This window comes from Melanaphis sacchari, unplaced genomic scaffold (assembly GCF_002803265.2).
Source record: "Melanaphis sacchari strain LSU unplaced genomic scaffold, SCAv2.0 Contig221_pilon_pilon, whole genome shotgun sequence".
NCBI classification, from domain to species: domain Eukaryota; kingdom Metazoa; phylum Arthropoda; class Insecta; order Hemiptera; family Aphididae; genus Melanaphis; species Melanaphis sacchari.
Window position 1 is genome coordinate 648802 of NW_020271098.1, and position 25360 is coordinate 674161.

At 23.8% G+C, this 25360-nt stretch overlaps 1 protein-coding gene across 2 annotated transcripts in view; it reads left to right on the forward strand.

Annotated features, from left to right (window-relative positions):
• Positions 1–6170: 6170 nt before the first annotated feature.
• Positions 6171–25360, forward strand: part of LOC112594170 (prothoracicostatic peptides) — a 32892-nt gene continuing 13702 nt past the window's right edge. For both annotated transcript variants that reach the window (XR_003114641.1, XM_025338826.1), the window contains exon 1: positions 6171–6531. The gene's annotated coding sequence lies outside the window, so the exon portion shown is untranslated. The remainder of the gene's footprint in view (positions 6532–25360) is intronic.

Sequence of the window (25360 nt, forward strand, 5' to 3'; positions counted from 1 at the left end):
TGAATTATATACATGATAAGCAACCAATTTTCTGGTGCCAGTAATAAGAGTTATGTACAGTAAACGATTTATTAAAAATATATTATTTTGGTGTTGGTTAAAAATGTATTGCACACTAGATTTAATTTCTTTATTAAATTGAATATTATTTTCAATTAACAAATTAAAAAAGTAGTGTGTTGTTGTATGCGTCGAATCTTATTAATGTGTCAGGATGATTAAGGGTGGCCATTATTAAAATACATGTTTGGTTTGTATGCAAAGATCGTAGGGAGTAGAAACTTATGTAAAATTTTCTTTTTTTAAATTACAATTAAATTATCAACACTTTAATTGTATACCTGTAGAAATTCAAATAAATTATGAAATTATATTGTCATATTATGTAAACTAAATATGTGTAAATATCATATTATAGTATTATATTTTAATTGTTTATGGTAAAAATTTAAAGTTGTATAAATAAGAAAACCCACAAATATTCAAAATTCTGTATTTTCCAAAAGTTGTAAAATTTTTTTTTAAATATACACATTACTGTAATAAGTAATTAGTCATAATATCTGTCATTTTATTTGAATAGGTAATGATTCTGAGGTAAGCTAAAATACTTCTCAAACCACCCTTTTTCTTGTTGTAATGTTTTTACTTGTTACATAGTATAATACTTGTATATTTGTCAATAGATAAATTGAAAAAATTGCATAATAAAAATAAATAAATAATATTCAGTTAAAAACTTTTAAAATGCTATGCTTAACAATTCTTACTTGTATTCTAGCGCGTATTCAGAACAGCGTGTATCGTTTTTCTATGTAAACATAATGGAAAATTTAAAAACATAATATTGTACATAATACAGCAGTGAAAATATTTGTAACATAATATTAATAATATTATATTAGTCTACTTATATTATTTATAAACCTAATTAGTTGAAGTTTCTTAGCTGTGTACCATAGTTTTAACCTTTCATTAATCTTGTCAAGCATTACACTTAATATTTATACTTTATATATGCACGATCATTCTTACATATTTGTCACTTAAAGTCGCGAACGAGAAATGCAAACATTATACTGATTAATCTCAAATCTATGATAACAACGTTTATGGGATGAAATTATTATCGTAACTCGTATCGTATTGCATATAAATATATACAAGAATCTGGAGTATAATATTCGAAAAATACGCAACACATTCTATCATTGTACCTACAGGTAAAGCTTCGAAACGAGCTCACTGTCACGTGTGTTGTCTTTCGTACAAAAATACTTTGCATGTGTGTGTGTGCCTGCGCGCGCAGATTCGACCTTTTCTTTAAATCCAAAGATTTATAGCGTATTCGAAGCGAAAACATTTTCATGTTAATGCTTAACACTCGCCACTCGTGTATTTAGAAAATACATATGAATAGCGAATGCGTGTTTCACTAATATAATGGAAATTTGCTAAGCAAATATATGATTGTACCTACCTACATAGACTATATAAAAAAAATACTATTTTGGTAGAAACAATATTGTGTTAGCATAGACTACAATATATTTTAACATATCCCTCGCTAACCTAATCTTATCCTTTATCACGCGCTACTGTACTATTCCCACATAATTTTGTGTAGTATCTACCTATCATATGATGATGTTATAGTCTTGTGTTTCTGTATTTCAGATAATATCGTTATTGTCATATGATTTTTATTATTTGCCCCATAACAATTATTATTTTTAATGAATTATCGCAAAAATTTCCGTTTTTAAATAATAAAATTCCTCTAATTGCTCTTTTTTTATTGGCGCGATTTTTTTTTCTCTCAAATGATTCGAGGTTTATTTTAGTTATTAATTTCATTCACTTTGAAGGGTTTATGTTACCACTATATCGTTTATTTATTTAATTATTTAGTTAAGTTTATAAAGAACGTTATGCATTACATGTTTCCGGTCTAATAATTATCGAGACGTTGTTCAGTGTTTAACTCGCTTAAAAATAAGTTTATTCTTTGGAAATTAGACAATAGACAGCTTATACCAATACATTTTTTAAAGTACCTTTATAAGTTCATGAAATAAATAATTTTCTAGTAAGTTTTAAATTAGTACGTTATTTTTGTTATTATCTTTTGAGTGAATAGAGTTAATATCGCCTTATCGTAAAACGGTGTCAATAGTTTCGAGGCATAATAGAAAATAAATTTACGTAAGTTTTAAGTTCTTATAAATAATTTTTTTATAGCAAAATAATTATTTTTCGTTTAAATATAAATTTTTTTCAAATTTAATTAAATAAAGTTTATAAAAACAAATTATGCTTTTTATTTTTGAGATATTTATGTTTCAAAATAAAATTCTTAATGAGAAATCTTGTATTAAATTGTTGTATAATGTAAACAGTCGTCAATGTTATTTGTATTGTTTTTTTTATAATACAGAGAGGATTAAATTTTAGCAAGTAATATGTTTTTATTAAAGTAAATCAGGCCTATGAATCTGATGTGCTGAGGCAACAACAACTTTATAACATATAACGCCACCAAACAACAGTGCGAAGACTCCAAGTCAGTCTGGGAGGAGTCCTGGTCAGTCATGTCAGTCATTTTATATTTTTCTTTTCTTTTTTAAGTATTATATTTTTTTTGTTTTTAATTTAAATAAAAATTATTTGTTTTTTTTAATACGTAAAAGAGTTCGATTAATTTGAAGGTAAGTATCAAGAAGTTTGTGGTAACAAAACTTTAGCAAGACATTATTATATTTATTTCTCTTCCAATACTCAGTGGTCAGTCGATAAATAGTACAATTTTGTCGAGGTTTAAGAGATCCCACTCTCAAACATCCAGTAGTCAATTGTTCGAGAGTAAAGCAACCTTAGAGTTATAGAGTATAAATCCTGCAGACTCTTATTAAACTATCCTTTGGACTGTACTCCTTAACGTGGTTACCAAAGGACGGTTGAGTAAGCTCTTGCCGCTGGTATCTATATTTGATGGTTTGGGAATCGGAAACCGAGATTCCTCTTATATGCGTCTAGCCATTGCTTGGTGTATACGACAAAATCATTAATCCTTGAAAATTAATCTTAACTTAACTTGAACATTTTATAAATTTGAAATCATAAAATAATTAACATATTTTCGCGATTTTGTTAAATCATGTTAAAATTTGATCAAAACATTTTTATAAAAAAAATCGTTTTTTTTTTATCTTTATTATTTTTAAATAGCTATTATAAAATGTAAAGAGAAACTTTATTTTATATTATCAAGTTTTTTTGATCGTGCTTACATTTTTCAAATGCATCGAAAAGCAATAACAAATACAAAAATAAAGGAAAAAGAATAAAAAAAAAATAAAAAAAATGAACAATTAAAATTAATTATTATTCAGAATTTAAATTATTTTGACATTTTTTGTTGTAGGTTTGTGTAGTATATATTGGATAATTATTTTATGTAATACATTTTTTATTACATTTTAAACATTATTTGATTCATATTTAAGCATAATCAAAATTAAAATACCGTCAAACTTTTCATATTAACTAAAATGCATTTAAGTTTACACTTAAAATATTAGTTCAAGATATTTGAACCTATTTTTTTTTTATTTATTTACTTTTTTTTTGAATTGTTGTATAAAAAAATTATATTCATTTTAGATTTTAAGTAATTTTTTCTAATATATTCTGATATTTTAGTATATGGAGTTGAACCTATGTTATTTTGACAACATAAGTTACGGTCATCGTATTGCTTTTTTAAGTATTAGACGGATATGGTATTAGGTTTTTGTAAGTAAGAATATACAAAATGTATCTAATTACATATGTTTAATATAGGCAATTATAGATATCTAAATTTATATAGATACAGATATGTTTTTATTATGCTACTATTGCTACTACATTTTAAAACGTTACTGATATTAACCTGTCAAAGTTAAATGAAGTCAATTTATTAGCTATTTATGTAGAAACGTCATCACTCAATAACTGTTTCTCTTTAATATATATTTTTCAGTTATCAATATTGTAATAATGTCGTACTATTGAAAAGGAGTAACTTACACTTAAAAAAGATTTGATCAGAATACATGTAAATTAAATTTTGATTTTTATGTTACAATACTTGATGGCTTATTAATAAAATATTTGCATAAATAATGGAAATATTATTATTTTCATTTAATGAAAAAAACCAAATTCGTAAAATGTTAAGATATGTACAGAGATTTTAGAAATAAATACCTATATGTATCGCTGTCTAATATATTTTTAAACTACGATATCGATCATACTTGTAGTACCTACTATATACCTTTATCCTTCCTAGGATTGTTCCCCAAGGTTTTACTAATTTATTTATAATGTTGGGAGATTGAAAATACTATAGATTGAAAATGTAGTGTTTGGATTTAAAATATTTTCTAATGTCTAGGACTAAATAAAAAGACTAGGAAATAGCTTTGCTGTATAGTATAGTTACATGAGCTTATCTTTTTCCAATTAATTTTAAAAATACTGGGAATTTTTTTCTATTGACCCCCCCAAAGTATCAACTAGGACCATTTTGTTACTAGAAATTACCATCAAAATATGATTGATGCATTTTTCTGTTATAAAACGTGATGATAACAGACACACACACAAAATACATGAATGTAGAATCAATGTATTCATTGTCCTCCTTAAAATCTAAAATAAAAATAATTAAAAGTTAAGGTATGAATAAAATTATATATATATATATATTTATGTAAGAAACGATATTGTATAACATTGTATTATTAGATAAAAATCCATTACTTTTTTTTTTTATAAAGGTTAAGCCGTTTTTTAATTATATTATATATTAGACTGTTTAGTACTTAATGCATTAATATACTTGGGTCCTAGATACTTGAATCAACTCGTAAAATTAGTCAGATTTAAATTTAATCATATCAATTAATATTATTGCATCAGATTTTTGACCATTGTGGTTAATACTTATTAAAATAACATAATTACTATATCTACAATATATTAACATGGGCGTCTTCTTATAGGTTTGAGTAGAGCATGTATCGAACAATATATATTAAAGGCGTTTATTAAAACTTGTATAAAAATAATTTCCTGATGTAACAAGTCAAGCTATTATTTGATGGATTCTTTATTCTGGGCTTCTTCATCGATAATCGATATCAATCTATGGTATTACTTTGAGTTGTTTTTATAGAGAAACTAATATTCACAAAATCTGGATCAAGGCTGAATTGGAAGGTAATAATTAACGATTCTGTAAGAAAAATATATAGATGTTTAATTTTTTTGTATTTTATAAGCAATGTTAGTGGTGATACGATGATTTGAAAATTCAATGAAAGAACATAAGGGTATAGTTATAGTGGGTACATATCAATTGTGACCTGAAAAACATAATATATAGAAATATATAATAAATGATAAATAAAGAATTCGTTGAATTTATAATTTTAATATCTATAATCATGTAATATTTCTAAATATTTCTAAAATATTAATATATATTTTTGATTTAACTAGAGAGTTCAGATTAAGTTATATTCAAAGTTTTACTTTAAAAATATCTATCATTCTTATTTTTCAAGTATGAACATGTAGGTAATAATATTTATATAATTTGAATTTTGAAATGGGTCGGTGTCGGGTGCAATATTATTGATTTACCGAATACCTTTTTTTAATTTATTTTTATCAAATTTTATTTTTTATTTTCTCCTTTGACTTTTGGTACAAATTATGCGTGTCCAAAATGAATACAGTCCCAGAGTTGGCCTTCCCCTCCTGGTCAGGCTCAGGAACATTTCGATTACTGACCGAAATTCTGCAGGCAAGTATGAGGTAATATACATGAGCAGTTAGCAGCAGGATTTGGCGACCGATCGACTGGCGATAGACACACGCACACACATGCTTTTTGAACAGACCCTTTGAAGCAATATTATTACTGCAAGTACATAGGTATATATAACTAATGTTAGTATATATATTGGTTGCGGGGATGTTTCGTTTAAGGCAAGGGGGATAGCGTTCGCGCGGGCGCGCGTGCAGGGCGGATGGTGTAAAAGATTGCGGGGGCGGGACCGACGCGGAGTTAGTGTATATAACGTGTTGTCATGGGGTGTCAAGCCGCACACGACGTTTAAAAAAATATCGCGGCTGACTATAGTATTTAATATTATCTATAATAACATATTAGATCCATTTCCAGCACATCTCGTCATCGCATGCGGCCGTCGTTGGTCTGATATCCGCGATCGAGTCGATTTTTTTTTCGCAACAAAAACATAATATTTTCACTCTCCGGCACCACACGCGCACGTTAGTGCCACAACTTGGATCCGTACACCTTTGAGTCGTCATCGTCGTCGTCGTCCGCACACACGGCGTTGCACGCAACAGGCTTTTGATCTGCCACTGCCTTATACGCCAACGGCACGCAAACGGCGTACACGCGTGTACATTTAACACCGTTCGTCTGACTACCGGATAACCGCAGAAAAGGTTTGTACCTTAAAAATAATAATAATAATAATAATAATAATAATAATAATAATTGTATATTTTTAAAATACTCACTCCCATAATATAATAGACACAACAGTATAGTTGATATTCTATATTTTTATAGTTTAAAGAATAATTTTTTTTTTTTTTTACTATTTTTTATTATTCAAATAATAAGCACAAGTGTCGATATAATGATGAAGACTGTGAAAAAATTTGGTTTTAGATTTTTCAATATTCTTAGTATACCTTTTTAATTACTTATAAACTATTGCGTAATCAGCATAATTTTAGCTACAAAAATATTCGTGTACAATGGAATGATTTAGTTTTGAAATATAAAAAGTTTAACTGCAAACATAAAAATTATTTAATTATTTTAATGTACACGTAATTATTAAATATACATACTTACTAAAATAATTAGATAAGATTTTTTAGTTAAAATACGTTATCAATCAATATAATTTTCAATATTTATAAATTAGTATATTAATATATTATACCTACTTATCAGCAGCATTCTTTTGAAATATTTTAAAATATATTTTATTTTCAAATTCTGAAGAAAAAACACGGAAAAGCAGTGTTATACAATAATAAGTTTAAATAATAAAAACGATTTAAATAATAATAATTAGTCATACTGAAAATATACGTATTTTGAAATTTATTACTGTAATATTATAATGTATAATATTCCTGTTTTTCTGTTATTATTTAATCATAAAATACTAAACATTGAAAATATATTTATTGAGATAGTAGAGTTTATTGTTTAATATTTGCAGATAATGCATTATTCATTTTTTCCTTGAAGGCAGTTTTTTTAGTAAAATTTTTGTACTGTCAATTAATAATTAATTAAATTAGTCCTTTCCACATAACCGATTAAAAAAAAAAGTTATATGATTTCTTCTTAACTAGTTAACTGTACTTGCCATGATACAAATTTGTTGTTTAATTAATTTAACTCATTGATATTAATCTGTTGATTAAGTTGTTAACATAGAGATACTTATAATTCTATTGTTCATACCCCCTATAATATACTATGTACAAATTATATTCGAAGTAATATTGAATATAAATCTCAATGTTGTAATTCAATAAAGCTAGTTGCTTGACAAAATATCAAGTAGTGAAAAAAATGTTTTGTTAACATTACATTTTTAAAATATTTAAAAAAATTTTCATGCATAATATATTTGTATATTAAAATAAAAAATGTTTATTTTTTTTAAATTAAAAATAAATAAGAATTATAGTTTGGATATAAATTAATAATTGTTGATAATATTTAAGAACGTTATTAAAGAATAATTAAAGTGCATTTTTAAATTATATTACAAAAAACCAATTAAACGATAATTTTAAGTGTAATATATTTATCTAAGTAAAGTATTAGTTATTCAAATTTTAATAGTAAATAGTGTTGATAAATAAATAGAACACTTTGTGGCAAATTTTTATCAATTATAGTTATTAAAATGTGGGAACAAATTTAAATTTTAGTCAGGATATTTTTTATATTATTCGACTTTTGAAAAATGACAAACACTGTAATTAACTTCAGACTACTCCATTCGATATCATCGTATTATTCGTATTATCATGATATCGTAATATTTAATTGTTAATACACAATTATTTGTCAATGTTTGGTAGTTGAATAAAATAAATTTTAAACGTTTTTTCATTCAAGATGATAGTTGTATAGCTTGAAATTATTTTAGTTGTCTTTAGTTCTAAATTTATGGCTATATTTTATAAATTTGAAATTCTATGAAACAATATGGAAATGTTATTATAGAAATAAATAAGAATCAATAATGTTTTGTTGTAATACATAATAATAGTTAAATTCTAGGGATAGCTGATTTTATGTATAATTATAATGTTTTGACGATATAAGTTTTTATCACAATATTTATCTATTTCTATCATCACATATAATATTGTAATTTTATTCAAGATAGGTATAATTACATAGTGTATAAAGTTCAATAAAAGAAAAATTATTTTCAAAAATACAAGTAAAATTAAAAGTTATAATATAAGTGTAGTAGAAGTTTATAGAAATACCATTTAAAGTTTAATATTAAAAAAAAAATCGTTATTTTATACGTTCATCAAATTTTTGTATAAAAAATTTGAAACTTGTAAGCATAAATAGATCGAATAATGACAAATTTCTACTTCTAGAATCCAAATTATTGCGATATTCTATATCTAATATTATTTCTAGATTCAATTGACTGGTTAGATATTGAGAGAGGGGAAGCGTGTTTGTACTTATTTAGAAAAATCTCTATTGCGCTTAATAAAATTAAATAACGTTAAAATAGTTTTTGTGCCTCATATTTATACTTTATAAATCAATAAATTTAGCAACATTGCTAAATAAATAGCATAAAATATATTATAACTATTTTGGTTAGGTTAAAAATTTTTCATCGTTATTGTCTGATCGCTTTAATTTTTATTGTTTTTATTTTAAAATTATTTTTGTTACTTTGTAACTAAACATTTTTATAGAATTAATTGGTGATGTAGATATATCTCTAAATTTTTTAATGCCTTGATGTTTTTTATCGTGGCTTTATTTTTTGTTTGTATAATTTTAACAAAATTTATGTATCTGTTTAAAATTCTATAAAGAGTTTTATAAATTAAATGATTGACAGATGTACATTAAAAAAAACACAAATTAAAATGCTTGTGAAATAATTTATACGCGTTTGTTGTCTGTGCTTAATTATTACATCTGTATGCCTATAATTGTGAGGAAAATACAATATTTTTGCTTTTAAAATTTTCAACTAAATAATCAGATGATGATTGTATTTTTTAATATAATTTTCGAAATTAGTTTTAACAATCAATCTGATATTTCAAGTGGCTATAAAAATGGAAGGTCAAAACAATATTGTAAACATATTCCATCTAAAAAAGTGAAATAATATGCTAGTGGAAAGTTTTATTTCAAATGGCAAAAACTTAAAATTTAGATTTGAACATACATGATTCATATTTTCGAATACTAATATAAATATAAATACAATATTTATAGGCTTTATCACATTTTGATAGTAACAAATTAAATACCAGAGGTATATAATGATTATTATAAAAGTCATTAATGGTAAAAAATTTAAAGTAAAATAGAGTACAACAAATAAAATATAAATATACCATGAACGTATACTAAGTGATTATTTTATCGGACAACACTTAATATTTCAAAATCTTTTAACATTTAAAAATATTATTTTTATATAATTTCTAGACAATATAAAACATTTTATTAATTTATTTTTTTATTCAATTTTTTAATATTTTTTTTGTTATATTTAAGTTTTTTACTTTTTTAAATAACATATATTTTTAATGTTATATTCTAAATCAAAATATTTTTCGGAGTATTTCGATACACACATTTTGAAATTCATATGAATAGCTTATGAATTATAACTTATAAGTAAGTATTTAAAGTTTAGGTAAGCGGAGTAATAGAACAATATTTTGCTGGATATCCCCGTAAACTATAAGTACTTATAATTCATAAAATTATCAACCGAATTTTCATTTTTATTTATCGAAATACTCCAAAAAATATTATGCTTCAGAATATGAAATTAAAAATGTATTTTGTCATTCAAAAAAGTAAACATTTTAAAAAACACAATAGTTTTTAAAAATAGATAGTTTTATTTTGACTAGAAACTATTTAAAACTTTATTTAAATATATTCATCACTCCGTTTAGAATCTAAAAAAAATGTAGTTTTGTAAATAATGAATGCTGTTCGTTAAAATAACTGCCTTAAATAGTATTAACCATACTCAAAAATTATAAATTTATAGTATATGCAAAATGTAAAAATTATAATATTTTTTCTCTATCATTAACTGCAGCTGACATTGATTCGCTTTTAGATGATGAAATATTTTTTGATCGTAAAAATACTTGAATTTTAATAAAATCTTTTGAATTATTTTTTGTATGTTTCTACAAATGAATATTCTATTACAAATTAATTTTCAAATCCTCGTAATCTAACGTATAAAAACTATTCTTTATAATTTTAAAACTTATAATTTTAATTGAACGATCGTCATGTCTTTGATTTTTTTTATACACATGTAGAATAAATTGACGTTTAATATTTTTTTAAATTAACTTTTCATGTGATATGACTTCTTAAACTGTTTATTTAATCTAGTTTGTAGTTATAGTAAAATACTATCTAAGAAAGGAATATAAATTGATACTCGATAGTATTCTTCAAGACAAATTTTACTTTTTTTTTATGGTTACTCTATTAGTTTGTCTTCCACATACTGAACATACGGGGTATTTTTATTTCAATATTTACTTTGGTAGCAATTGAAGTTACTTCATTAAATATATCTTTGAAATGGTTGTCAACATATTCTCGAAAAGTTTTAAACCTCTCTTTACTACAGCGACATCAGCTAAAGTTTTTGATAAATCTTATTTTTTACTCTGTAAAATTTGACTCAAATTTACTGTGTAAGAAAAACAAGTAACCACCACTTTTATTGTAATTAAAAATTTACTTTTTGTTGTAGCACTTTCTAACACTATATAGCCAATCTTGACGTTTTTCTACTTGAATCTCCACATGATGACATTGTATGCATATTATAATAAACAGTAAACCGTATGTCAATTAAAATACACATTGATAATTACAAATAATTTTGCATATAAATGCTAATAATGTTATTTAATATTTCAAATATTTCAAAATTTAAATAATAACAATTGGTTGGATTATTTTATGCGTATAAACTATACGCAGAAATAATAAAATAATAGAATATTAGTTATTTAAAACAAATGATTGCTAATATTCTGACTGTAGATTTAATTTTTATTATTGTGTATTTATATAATAGTGAAGTACCTAATATTGTAATATATTATAGTTTAGCTATATAACATAATAAATATTTGTTTTAGTTTTAATATTGTTTAATGCTTGAGGGTAAAGAGCAGATGACAAATATACGTATATTTTTTTTTCTAATCTATTTATTTTTAGAATCTGAGCGAGAAGAGAAATGTACCTTTGGTTTTACAATGTATTTTTTTGTTTTGTTTTTTTCTAGTTGAAAAAAAACTGTACTCCTGCAATTGGCTCATGTGTAAAACTCATCTGTACATCGGAAATAGTACACTGCAAATAAAAGTAGCTTAGAAAGATCATTGTTAGAATTGTATGGTCGTATTATTAATTACCTATTAGCAATTATCAAAGATGTATAAAAAGCTAGACCACAATTTGATATTTTTGAGAATCAACCCTATTTTTAACAAGATACAATTTTTTTTGTATTCTGAAGAATAAAAATTATCAGCTTCAAGACTATTAAAATAATTTTGATAGGTTCCCAATTATTTATTATAATATGTGTATTTCATGTAAATGTTTTGTATAAGATGTTATATCGTGTCATTCGATTATTTTTTTTCTTATGAATTTTATTCAAACTATAGCAACTATAAAAAAAATAAAATAGAAAATACATCTTTCATATTCGTTTAAAGTTTGATTTAATGTGAAATTGATTGCTATCGGAAATAATGCTAATTTCTTAGATTTTGATCAGTGCAAGGCTGATATGAATTTTACAATGATGTGATGTTTTTATTTTATACTTTTTATGGCCATATAATAGAGAAGCTTAAAATACAACACTTATAACATGCATATATAATATTATAAATTCATAAACAGAGATTGTTTTTAAAATACGTAGTTTCCTGAATAAATTGCAAGAAGTTGTTGAAGATTTGTAAACAACCAATAAATTACACTATTGTTTTTTTACAAAATCTAAACACTATATAATAATTTTAAATGTTCTTAAAATTATTATGTGACCTAATAAATACCACTCTCATATTTATTTCATTTTCAAATTAGTTTATATATTCTTTAATTTATCAAAAGCTTACATAATAGTTACCTATTTTAGCTAAGAATCATTTTTTATCATCATTACTTTTAAATATATATATGAGTACTAAGTATAATATTAGTATTATAGGTACATTAAATGTATATTATATAGTAATTTTAGGTGTAACATTACTCAATAGTCATTAGACATTAGGTAGTGGGAAGAATACTCAATGCTCATCAGTATACAATTTTTCAGTTACTGAAGAAACAAAAAAAAAAAAACATTTTATTAATTATCTAGATAGCTCATTTCTAAATTATAAATTATACTTAAATATTTTTATTTTTTTAAATATATATGTGAATTTTTTTATTTTTTTGTCTTGTACGTCACGCAAAATACTTAAAAATATTAAAAAAGCCTGTAAAATTCATTCTAATTTTTTTTTCAATTAATACCATTTTTTAGATAATAAAAGCTAAATAAATACAATTTTATGAAGTAGTTGCTCACAGAAAAAATATATATTAGATTAATAATTAGTAAATATTGAACTTTAGCTGTCTTAAATTATATTTATAATATAATATAAAAAGATTGATTTTGGATTAAAAATTGAATATACCAACATTATATGGAAAACAACCATTATTTCTAAATGTTTTTCTCGATTATTGTTTGTGTAATTTTAAATCCAAAAATAAAAATAATATAACATTTTTGAAATTCAATATAATTAGAAAAAACGTAGATACATTATTAATCGTATTTGAGAATTATAAAAATAGTAGACAATTTTTTTTTTATTCGCTTTGAAATTTTGGAAAATTATCATCGTTTAAACGAAAAATGTTATAATTTATACCGTTATATGTTAAAATAATAATAAACGTAAAAAAGTAAAAATAAATATAACAAAATATTATTATCATATAAATAAAAATATGATTAATTTACTTATATACCATGTGTGCACATAAGAGTTATAATATAGAAATATTTAGTAATATTTCAATAATAACAATGGTACATAGTTATAGTAACGATAATCTTAAAATTTATAACAATAATATTTTAATTGTGTCTACCGTTATTCACTTAAAGTTTGAATGTTATATAGTTATATTAATTGTAAGTTATTTCAAAAAAATATTGTATTATTTTCATTCATTTGATCAGGAATTAAACTTTTTGCTATGTAATGACTCATTTTAAGTTTCAATTTATGTTCTTCTTATTGACTGAACTCGTTGAAAATATGTGTGATCTTTATGTCTTACCTACAGCTTCTGTGTTTGATTAAAATCTCAGTTATTAGACCTGTTTCAAACTTTTAGAGTACCTACCTATTTTCCACAAAGTCGTATTACTCGTCTTATGAAACAAAATGTTGTATATTATATTATTACATGTTGGTTAGATAACTTTTTTTATAATTTATATTTATATTTTTCATGGTACTATTATTCATGTTAATTGACAAAGTTCAGAAAAATTCAAAAAAAGTTCATATTGTCGCGGAAACAACTTCAAAACTCAAACAACAATCGATCTATAAACGATATATCGTATTTATAAATATAGACTCGTTATTTATTGTTATATCTATTTACTGGTGTGTAAACAGAAGTCACTTTTGTAAAATTAGTTCATGAAATAGAATTTTCAATTATATTATGATAGTTATTTTAAGCTTTGAGTATTACATTTATAATAATATTTTTTCAGCATTGACTGATGTATATAACAATAATAATATAATTGATAAACTGTAATATTAAATACAAAAGTAAATATTTTTAGTTATCACTACAAAAATTTTAAGTGGCCTATAACAGTATTACATGCAGAGTATTTATTATATATTATTATGTGAACAAATACTTACTGTGTGTTACATTCAAGCGGTAGCGATTGGTGAATTTGAAGTATTTATGGATTCTGCACCAGTGGGAGTATCAATTTAAAGTTTAAACTATGTTCAATGAATTTTATCAAAGTAACGACATTTTATTAATATACAATAAACTTTGTAACGCAAAATAATGAACATTCTTTTACAGTTGTACGTATGTTTCATACAATACGATTACAAATATATTATATATGCACATATAGTGTATGTTATGTGTACTATAGATTTCGGTAGTATACACAGGCCGACTATAATATAATTATAAATTTATCGTAAATATATTATACGTATAATGTTACGATGCTGCATTGGATATTTTGCGACATTCGTATTTTTCCGGCCCGCTCGTTAACGGCGGCCGCGCAGATATGTTCGTATAGTATCGCATGGTGTCGACGACTATATTTTGTCCGTCGTCGTATGTTTTAACGAAGTTTGAGAACATCGTTGCAAAAGATGATACCGTGTTTAATGTAATAATAATATTGTTACCGTATATAAGAAATGGAACGATATACGGATTTGTTCCCCGGAGACATTTTCAGACGGATATTTTTTCCCTCGGTGACGCAGACGCTACGGCTACATACCTGTAGCGGAGTTAAAAAATGCATTTCAAATGAACGCTGTTGCAATATCCCGATGCGGTTATAAACTACAACTATATAATGTTGCATCATTGAATTTTTAATTGATATTATGTACTTATTTACTACCAGCTATTCTAGTAATTTGTTAAATGTATAACTATATAATAATAACCCGTAGGTATATTAATATACGTATATGCACATAATATTATATTACAATCAATTGGCGAAAGTTCACTTAACATAAAATTATATTAGCATTATTTACAGTATTTTTTTGTATAGCGCTTGCAGGTATGTGCACGCTACGATGCATTTGGTAATGTGTACGTCACTCGATCGTTACAAAATAAAATCGGTTAGTTTTTAGTATATAGTAAGATCATTAATCAATTAATCATTATATAATATTATCAACCATAATTTCGTTGAAATGTTAATATGTAACAATATTTTACAATATTTGATAATTTTAACGAATTTTGATAAAAATTTACTTTTAAGTTTTAAATAAATAATTTAGTTCATTAGTATCTACTCGTAGTTGATAAATACCAAAGATATGTTTAGGTTTCATCATAATAAACCCAACTTTTTTTTTTTATAATACATTTATTCATATTCTGAGTTTTGAAATTTTTAAATGAAATTACTCTAAAACCACATTTTCAAATTCTTGAATTTTTCCGTACTACTAATAAATCAAATTTTTTATAATTACCTAATTCAAAATTTAAACGAGTAGCTTCTTGGTTATTAACTTTTATGTACTAAAAATAATAGTCCTTAAAAATGTATATACATAAATAAAATATTGATATAATATTGGATCTACTATTTATTATACTTGGGCTATTTAAAAAAAATATTTAAAATATTCAAAAATTATATTATGGTCCCCATATCTTTTAAACCAATTATCATGAATATTTTATTTTGAGTATACAAATTTAAAAAACTCATGAACTAGTCATTTGAATTTTTACTCTGATTCATCAATATTTTTAGAAATATTGTTAACTAAATAATTTACAGTAGCAAAGAAGAATTTTTTATTGAAGAAAAGCGGTTTATATTTCAACATAATATTCCTTAATTAGTATAAAAATGATTAGTCATACGCATTAGTTCTTTATTTTTTTCTTTAGATTTTCTTCATTTTGGGAATTTATTTATTCTTCACATAGTGAATTTATTCATTTTTTATGTATTTTTATAAACCCTAATTAAAAACTTCTAATTTCCGTTGTTTTAATAACGTTTCATACAATCTTCCATTCCGTATAATAAAATAACGAAAAACATAACATTTCAACATTCCAGTTTTCAATTTTATACTCAGAAATCTCTTTCATAAAATATCAAACTATTATAGTGCTTGGCTTTTGTACAAATTTCAATTTTATTTTTTTATTTTCTTACATCAAATCTGTTTTTATTATTACATCTAAAATATTTTAATTTGTAATGTCTTCAAATTATTATGAATTATATACTATATACTTGTTTAAATACCTACATGTTTATTAAAATATATGGTTCATTTATTATAAATAGTATTTTATTACAAAGATTTACTTTTAGAATTTGAATTACTGTTGGACATTATTATAAAAAATGAAATAATAGACATACCTCATACACGGCGTCAATGTTAGATAATACTCAATGTTTAAATGATGATTAAAGTTTATAAGTATAATAAATTTATTTCTCATTCAAAATTTATAAATATCATTAAATTTGCATGATTTGATTTTATCATCAATGCTCACCATCCATATATTAGTAGATCAAATGTAATAATAATTAAAATTGTATTTTACAACTAATACAAATAAAACTAAAAAATGATTGCATTTTTAGTGTTTTACTCATAGTGTATGATTAATTTGAATTTTGAACTGCTCGTTTTTTTTTTAATAGTAAAATTTAATTTATTTTATATAAACAATATTTTATCTTAAATTTTTAATTCTTTAGTATTGGAGATTTTAATAACTGATTATTTATTAAAATTTACTAATTTTAAATTATAAGCTTTATAATCTTTAATGATTTATTTATCATAGGGTTTATTTTTAGCCCAACACTAAATTCACTTACCTACGATTTTAAAATATATATATATATATATTTATAGTCAAGATAAGAGTAGATAATCAATTATTTACAAAATATAGAACATTTAATTTATATAGTCACACCCTGAAAAAATCTTAACACGACCTATGTTGATAGAAAGAAAGAATCGTTAGAATATGAAGGGCTACGGGGAAAAACGATAGTAGTCAATATTCCTAAAATGTTCAGTATTGCAATTTTAAAGTTTCAGAACTCAAAAACCCAAGAAATAAAGAACGAAATATTTCAAAAATATTTATTGTAGTTTTAAAAATAATTTTACGTCATATAACGAATAAAAAAAATATTAAATTTACTTTTTAAATTTTAGAAAAAAAAAAAATTAAAAAAAAAATATTGACATTGATCTTTTCTTCCTGTTATACATCTTCATTTTCATCAATTGGTATATTATCTGCATACTCTACATCTACGTCATCTGTATCTGTTTCATCTGACTTGAGTGTAGCATAGAATTGTTGTGCATCGGAGTTGGTTAAAAATTGCTTTAGGTATAGTAGGTCATTAAGTTTTGCTTTTTTTATTGGTAGGGGACCATCATATAAAGGACGAAGAGTAGAATTCTTATTTATTTTATTTTTTCGATTCCTTTTATTATGTATATATTAATTATACTGTACGTTTTAATTTAAACTCGGTAATATACAACCTGTTAAATGGGGTGATCAAACGAAAGCAATTTTTTTTTTAATCTGTTCCAGTAACTTATTTATGACGTGTATTCTATCAGATTTTTTTTTTAAACAACAAGACTTGAATTGAAAAAAATGCCCAGAGGCGTACAAAAGTAGGTAAACTGTAAAACTACGTGATTCGAATCACGTAAATCGTAATAAACAACTATAAAAAGGCTATTTTATGATAATTTATCGTATTTATAGTATTACGATGCACGCGGAAGTGAATGTTATTGTAATAAGACAATCAAAATTCAAGAATGTGAATGGTATACAGTCATTCAGATATATATTTATATACACTTATCCACACGCATTATTCACAATTATGTCAGCAAATATTTTTATTTTTAATCCTAAGGCAACAATACATTTTTAGTAATACATTATAACTACATAATATAGCCTATTTTTTTTTCTATACATATTGTATCTATTGAATGTAAATTTAATCAGATCTTTATATCAAATAATGTTAATATAAATACATTTAGGCTTAATTTAACTAGACTTTATTTACCTACTATAGATTATCAATAATAAAACAATCGTTTGCATATTATGGATTTAGAATGATCATCTATATGTATTGATTTCTATCAGTTTATTTTTAAATTTTTATCAAAAATTTTTCATTTCGTCTATACAAAACAGAGAATAATTATTATTTATTATAAATCACATAGTGAGTGACATGAATAATCTGAAATAAATATCTAAGAAACAAAATGTGGAAGTTCTGTAGTCTGTATTTTTGTATGATACATGCGTATAATTAATCGAATAGATTAAAATATGGGTAAGTGATTGTTACGTTTTGATTACTTGTCTTCGTTATACTTTACAGCCTACAGGCAAGACCTACCATACTGTAGTCTTAATTTCGTTTTCATCGCTTTGTTAAATAACATTTTGAATCTAACGAATTACTACGTAATATCTATTGTCATTTTTACGATCTTAATGTAAAATGCTATTGCTTATTACGTCTTATCGTTGATTGTTATCATATTATAAGTAATAAAACGAGGCTTGCATTTTTAATGCTAATCTTTCCTTTTTATAATTGTTCTTAAAGAACTAAAAACAAAAATTGAAGAAGTCGCTCAGCTATGTAGTAGTTTTCGAGTGTACCTCCAAATTGAGTAGGTTACTGTAATAATGAGTGTGTTCAATTTGAATTCAACAATAAATCGCATTGTTTATACAAAAAACGATTCTAAGCGAACAAGACAGGCGAATAAGTAAATATTTTTAAGTATATTATATTTATATTATTTTTTAATATTTTCTCAATAATATGATTCCAGTTTTTTCTTGCTTCTTATAAGTTTTTCCAAGGGTTAGATATAGAAATAAAAATAGGTAATTAATAAATGCAATAATTAGAATATCTTATTTTCCTATTTATGAAAATACTTTATCATAATTCTCATTATCAAGTTAATAAATTAGTCTCTTACTAATTTTTTCAAAAAGATTCTAAAAACTTTTATCAAAATATATCTTATCAATAGCAACGATATAAATATCTTACAAATTCTAATTTCGTTTTCACAATAACCATTTTACTGTACACTATAGGTACACTGATCAATAAAATCTCATTCGTTTTAAAAGAAAAACTCTAACTCATACAGGACTACAGGAGCCGTTTCTGTTGTCTTCCAAGTTTTTAATAAGGTCTGGATGCGGTCCTTCTATTTATTTTTCATTTATAAATGACATTTACAATCTGTTTACATGATAAATAGAATATTAAGTTAATTATTTAACGTTTGTATAAGACTTGAAAAACATGAGAAAAGAGAACATTTATCGACACTACTTTCAATTTATTATCTTAGGAAGGGTAAGTTGTTATAGATTATTTATAAAGTTACTATTTAAGCTTAAAGTTCTTTTATAACAATTATTATTTAATTATGAAATCCTACTTATAGAATCTAATTTTCTCTTTATCAGGGATAAATGATAGCGTGATCTAAAATACAGCAACCGTCCCTCTGCTTTTAACTTACTAATCAATATAGATTTGATCAATAAAATTCGATTTATACCCTAATTGAAGACTTTTCTGATAAAAAAGCTATTATAATTACTATTACTTGACTTCTTTCTATTTCTAAGGTTACTTTCACAGTCCATATGTTTTAAACCTGGTTCATAGTTTGGAAAGTAAAAATGAATGAGATTTAGTCAATTTATGATACCTTAATACTTAACAAGAAAATATATACTAGACAATCTTTTAAAACATTCTTTCCTCAAAATATCTTGACTAAATTAATACCCTTTTTTTCTCTTTCAGTCTCAAATTTTTCTCGAAATTTTATATTTTATATAATATTTAATCACGAGAATAACTAGTTTACTGCACTGAAATGAAAAAATATAGTTAGTATAATATTACGTGCGAACAAATACTCGGACCATAACTGACATTGAAAATAATATCTTGAATTTAATATATTACAAATTACCATGACATATTATATACATATAGTATGTACATTGTAAATACGTAAAGAATTCGAACGTGAAATAATTCCAGGGACCAGTCAACCTTCACCCACACTCCACAATTGAAAATGGCAGCCTATCTAGCACTGGGGAGTACTATAAACAATATGCATATTATAATAAGTTTAGCTTTAATATTATTTGGTTACAGGCTTGGACTCTGGGTCCCCTAGGGCTACGGTGTATGTGTTTTTTAAAACGTGCAGTTTTAGTCCCGTATTTCTTGCAATTAAACTGAAAATAAACGGATGACCATATTGATAATTCTAAGCATTCTCGTATACACATAAAATATAGAAAATCATAAAAAAAAAAAAAAAAAAAATAAAAATCATAGATACCTACTAAAACTAACCCATTACTATTATTACTAAAATTTAAAACAAATTCTTATTATGTTATTTTAAAATTTATTATAAGCAAAAATAACATTACACAAGAATAATATAAACTTCACATGTGTTATAGGTATCAGTGGCATATCTAAAGTTCCACTAAGGAATGAATTAGGTAATAATTTTATGATTATTCATAATCTACGAAGATGTCTCCTTCCTATTTAAGCTTAACAAAAGTCAAGTTTTTAAATTTTTTTCACTGGTCTCATTAATTTTTTATTTTATTTTTAGAATATTTTATACAATTATAAATACAGTACAAAAAAAAAAATAAACCAAGGCGCGAATTTCAATAGATCCATTTATCAAATTGTCATTATTTTGTATACAGCATATCAGATAATTTTAAACTTAAGGTAAAAATACTGTTATAATTTACATTAATGTTTTTGTTTTATCAAAATTTAAAATGGGACGTAGTATAATTTTTAGGACCTCATAAAAATATATCGTACAGGCTCCATAATTGTTTGCATTATACATATACTTGGAGGGTTCTACGTCGCAGATTTACCAAAAAATTAATCTAACAGTGATCCTATGTTAACAAAGTTCATATATTATACTATAATATAGGTACACTAGTTTGTATAATAATGAATTTAATGTACCTAAAATCTATATAAATTGCATGTATTTCATTACAAATATATAATTATTGAATAATGTATATATTATTGTCAATGTTGATAATTAGATATTATTGAAAATAGCTAGTTTATGTCGACTCTGACTGTATTTTATAGATATCAATATTATTGGCTAGTTATTTTAGAGAATGTTTAACTAAGACAGACAATGATAGAAATAATTTAATAGTAATACATAATTTTTATGGTTGGCCAACCATTGTCATTATTGACTAATACTATATATTTAATGAAAATTCAGTCAATGGAAAACTAACAGGGTTGTATTTAATTAGATTTTTTTCACAGTGCATACAGACATTTAAATAGGTCATAATAGTCTTCTTTAGAAATGCTACAATATTTTGTTTTTAATTTATAAATAATGCGGTCCCAACCACCATGACCCATGATCTATTGCAATATGCAGACTATCCTATAAAATATCAAATAATTTGTCATTTGATACATATGAGTGTATACTTTCGGAACCGTTGATTATAGATTTAATAAGTCATTCTTTTCCATTTGAGGCATCAGTACATCGTATTTACGAACGTATTTATAATTCTTTACACTTTTCTTCTCCATTTATTTTCCAAATTTTCTCTTATCTATTTTAATTTCTTGTATCATAAAGCATATTCCTCATGGTTTAAAAATAATTTATTATCATCACGTTTATTTTACATTAAATCTGATAACGTATCGTTAATTTTTTGACGCATTTCATTTGGATTCCTGTTTAAAAAAAATAATTTGACATTTAAAAATGAATTAAAATAACACAAGTTTATAATAAAAAAAAAATTGAACTAGGTAATATTCGCGCTATACATAAGTACAGTAAAGACTAACTAATGTATTAGATTAGTTGCTGTGTGTACTAAAACCATAAAAGATAACATTGAGCACAAGACGATGGAAAATGTTATAATGACTAGCCAATCTATCAAATTATAACATTGTCTGATTTATCAAGTCAATGTTAGGAATATATGTCCGTTATAAATAATGAATAACTAACCCAAACATTTGATGAATTGACTAATCAATATCGCCATTGTTTGAACTTACGACATTGATGGTAATATACTATATTATAGTGTAAGTATCTATATAATTTAATTAAATTTATTATTATTTATAAGTATTTATATAATATTAGACTGCCGTTAAATTATAATGCGTAATTTTTAATAAGTGTTATCAAATTAATGATTAAGTATTTATTATACCATATTTTAATATTTTACTAGTATTTGTCCCATAATTATCAAAATGCATCATGATCATTGTGTTAAATAACTTGATATGTATTTTAATGGAAATATAGTTGTACATTGAAATTTAAAAAAAATGTTTTTTATAAAAACTCATGAGAAATAATTACAATAACATACGAGTATTATTAACATCATAATTATTGTAATTAAATAAATTTAACATATGTATTAAAGTTATGTTATAGCTATTGGCCCAGAAGATAATAAACATTTAAAAACTTTATTATTATTAGTGTAAAAAATATATATTTTTATAATTTTCAAATTAAATTAATATATTATAGAAGTAAATTGCTAATTTATTGTAGGTACACGATTGTACAAAGAAAATAATACATATTATGCAGTTGTTAATTTAAACTCTTTTATCGATAAAAAAAATGAAGTTAAAAGTACTACAGGCAATAAGCACATAATATATGTTATTAAGTTTTTTATTTTTTCATAAATTAGAATCATTCTTATTGTAAGTAAATAATAGTTTATAATATAATATAATTATAAAGATCTTATGAGTATAACAAAATTAATTTGAAAATTTTTTACGTGAATCATCTTATTGAGCTTTTGATTTGACAAATAAAATTTTTATTTCGACTATAATTTTATTTAAGATATGTGATTTATACACATTTATGAAAAATAAATTTCGAGTTTTCATTGAACCTACATAATTAAAATAAGAAGCTTTAATATGGCTTATACCATAGTGGTAGGTACTTATTTCAATACCTAATATATTTATGAATAGGTTGCAAAACATTTAACTTTTAAATTTATTAGAAAAAAATTGTAGAAGGTTATTTTTTTGTTTTTTTTTTTTTTTGTTTTACATGTAAGTGAAAAATCAATTTATTATATTTTGTATTTAATTATAAGTATTTAAATGTATGTCAATGATAAAAATTAAAACGAATTAAACTCTGTGTAAAAACTTAAAGAATCAATAAACAATTAAAAATTGAATTTTTTTTTTTTTGAAAATCTATAGCATCAGTTTTAATGTTTAACTTTATTAAATCAAATTAAAATAAGCATTTTAAGGTTCAATTGAAAATACAATTTGCTTAGTTTTTCCAACCACTAACTACATAAGTTAGTGGTTGGAAAAACTGTTTACAATGCAGCTGTATTAATTTTTCGATAAAATAAAACAAAAAAAAAACAATTTCAATGAAAAATATTTTTTAGTGTTTTAAAAAAAGACAACAAGTAATAATCAATAACTGTCGTTAAGAATTTATTTCAATCGTTGACTTTATTAAACTGTTTTGTTGATTTTTGGTTTATAATTTATAATTTATATGTATAAACGTAATTATATTTTTTATAAAACGAATCGATTACGTACGAACCGTACACACAACTAGGTAGCTATAAAACCGTTAGTTCAATTATATTTGAAAGTATTGACATACTTTAATAACGTTTTTTCTTTAAGTTTGTGTAATTAAAATAACAAGTATTAAGTAATAAATAAAGTCTTGTTAAATGTTATTTTTTTTAAGTCTTATACAAACCACATTTTTTCAAGAGTTCTCAAAAAATATTTAACTTTTATGTTACACATATATATTTTGTTTTTAATTTAAGGAAATTCATATAGTCGTATAACTTTGTAAACGTTTATATTTCATACAACAGAATTTCGAGACCTTATAACAACACGATGTGTGTAAGAGAATTGATATAACCCAAAAACCAGAAAATAGTAAAATACTTTATTACAATCTATTTATCTATATATAGACGAAGGCTATATATTATACTTGGAATATATTTTAGGGAGAAGGAAATGTAAACGACTAATCGTTCGCAATGACAATTAATAATTCGTTCAGTGAACTCTCATGGTTGTACAGTTTTATCAAACCGTAGTGAAAAACGGCGGGGGCGGAAAGAATAAAAAAAAAAATACGTTGTACACGAAAGATACATGGATGGGTTTTTTTGAAGCGGAAAAAAAATAAAAGAACAACTCAAGTATAAAATGATCGTACAATCATAGATCCTTGATGCATTGAGTGTATATATGTATCATATACTTTATTTACGAGCGTTAATATAGTACTATAATACATAGATCTCCTTTCCCAGCAGTCAGTAACAAACGATTTAATGGTGACAATGAATATTGAAAATCTTAAAACAAGACTGTATATTTTGATGATAGAAAAAATGCATTATATAAATCATATGTTTTGTTTAACCCCAAATGACTATGATTTTTTTCGTTTGATAACTTAACATTTTTTCTCGTAAGGTTTCAAAACTCTGTCATTATTTATGGACTTTTAAAATCATTTATGAACATTATTCATTAAAAAGCCCATTAGTATTAATTTTTTAATTAAAATTTAACTTTTCAAAAACATAAGAAAAATATACTTAGTATAATACTTACCATTAAAAAAACACTACCACTACCGTTTACCAATTTTGGTAGATGTTCCAAGTATGATCATAAAACTTTTGTACAAAATAATCTATATTATATCATGGATGTTATTTGATAAATGTTTTTAATATTTCTTTTAAAATAATTAGTATGAAGTATTATCCTTAATGGCAGTTATTGTTGTTGGCAACTTGTATAAAGTTACATTTATTTTAATAAATCATAAAAAGAGAATTGACAGTTTTGAAAATCATAAAATTATCAGTTTCTAATTATAATATTAAAATTAATACGATTCGAAAATATATATAACAATGCTATATAAGTAG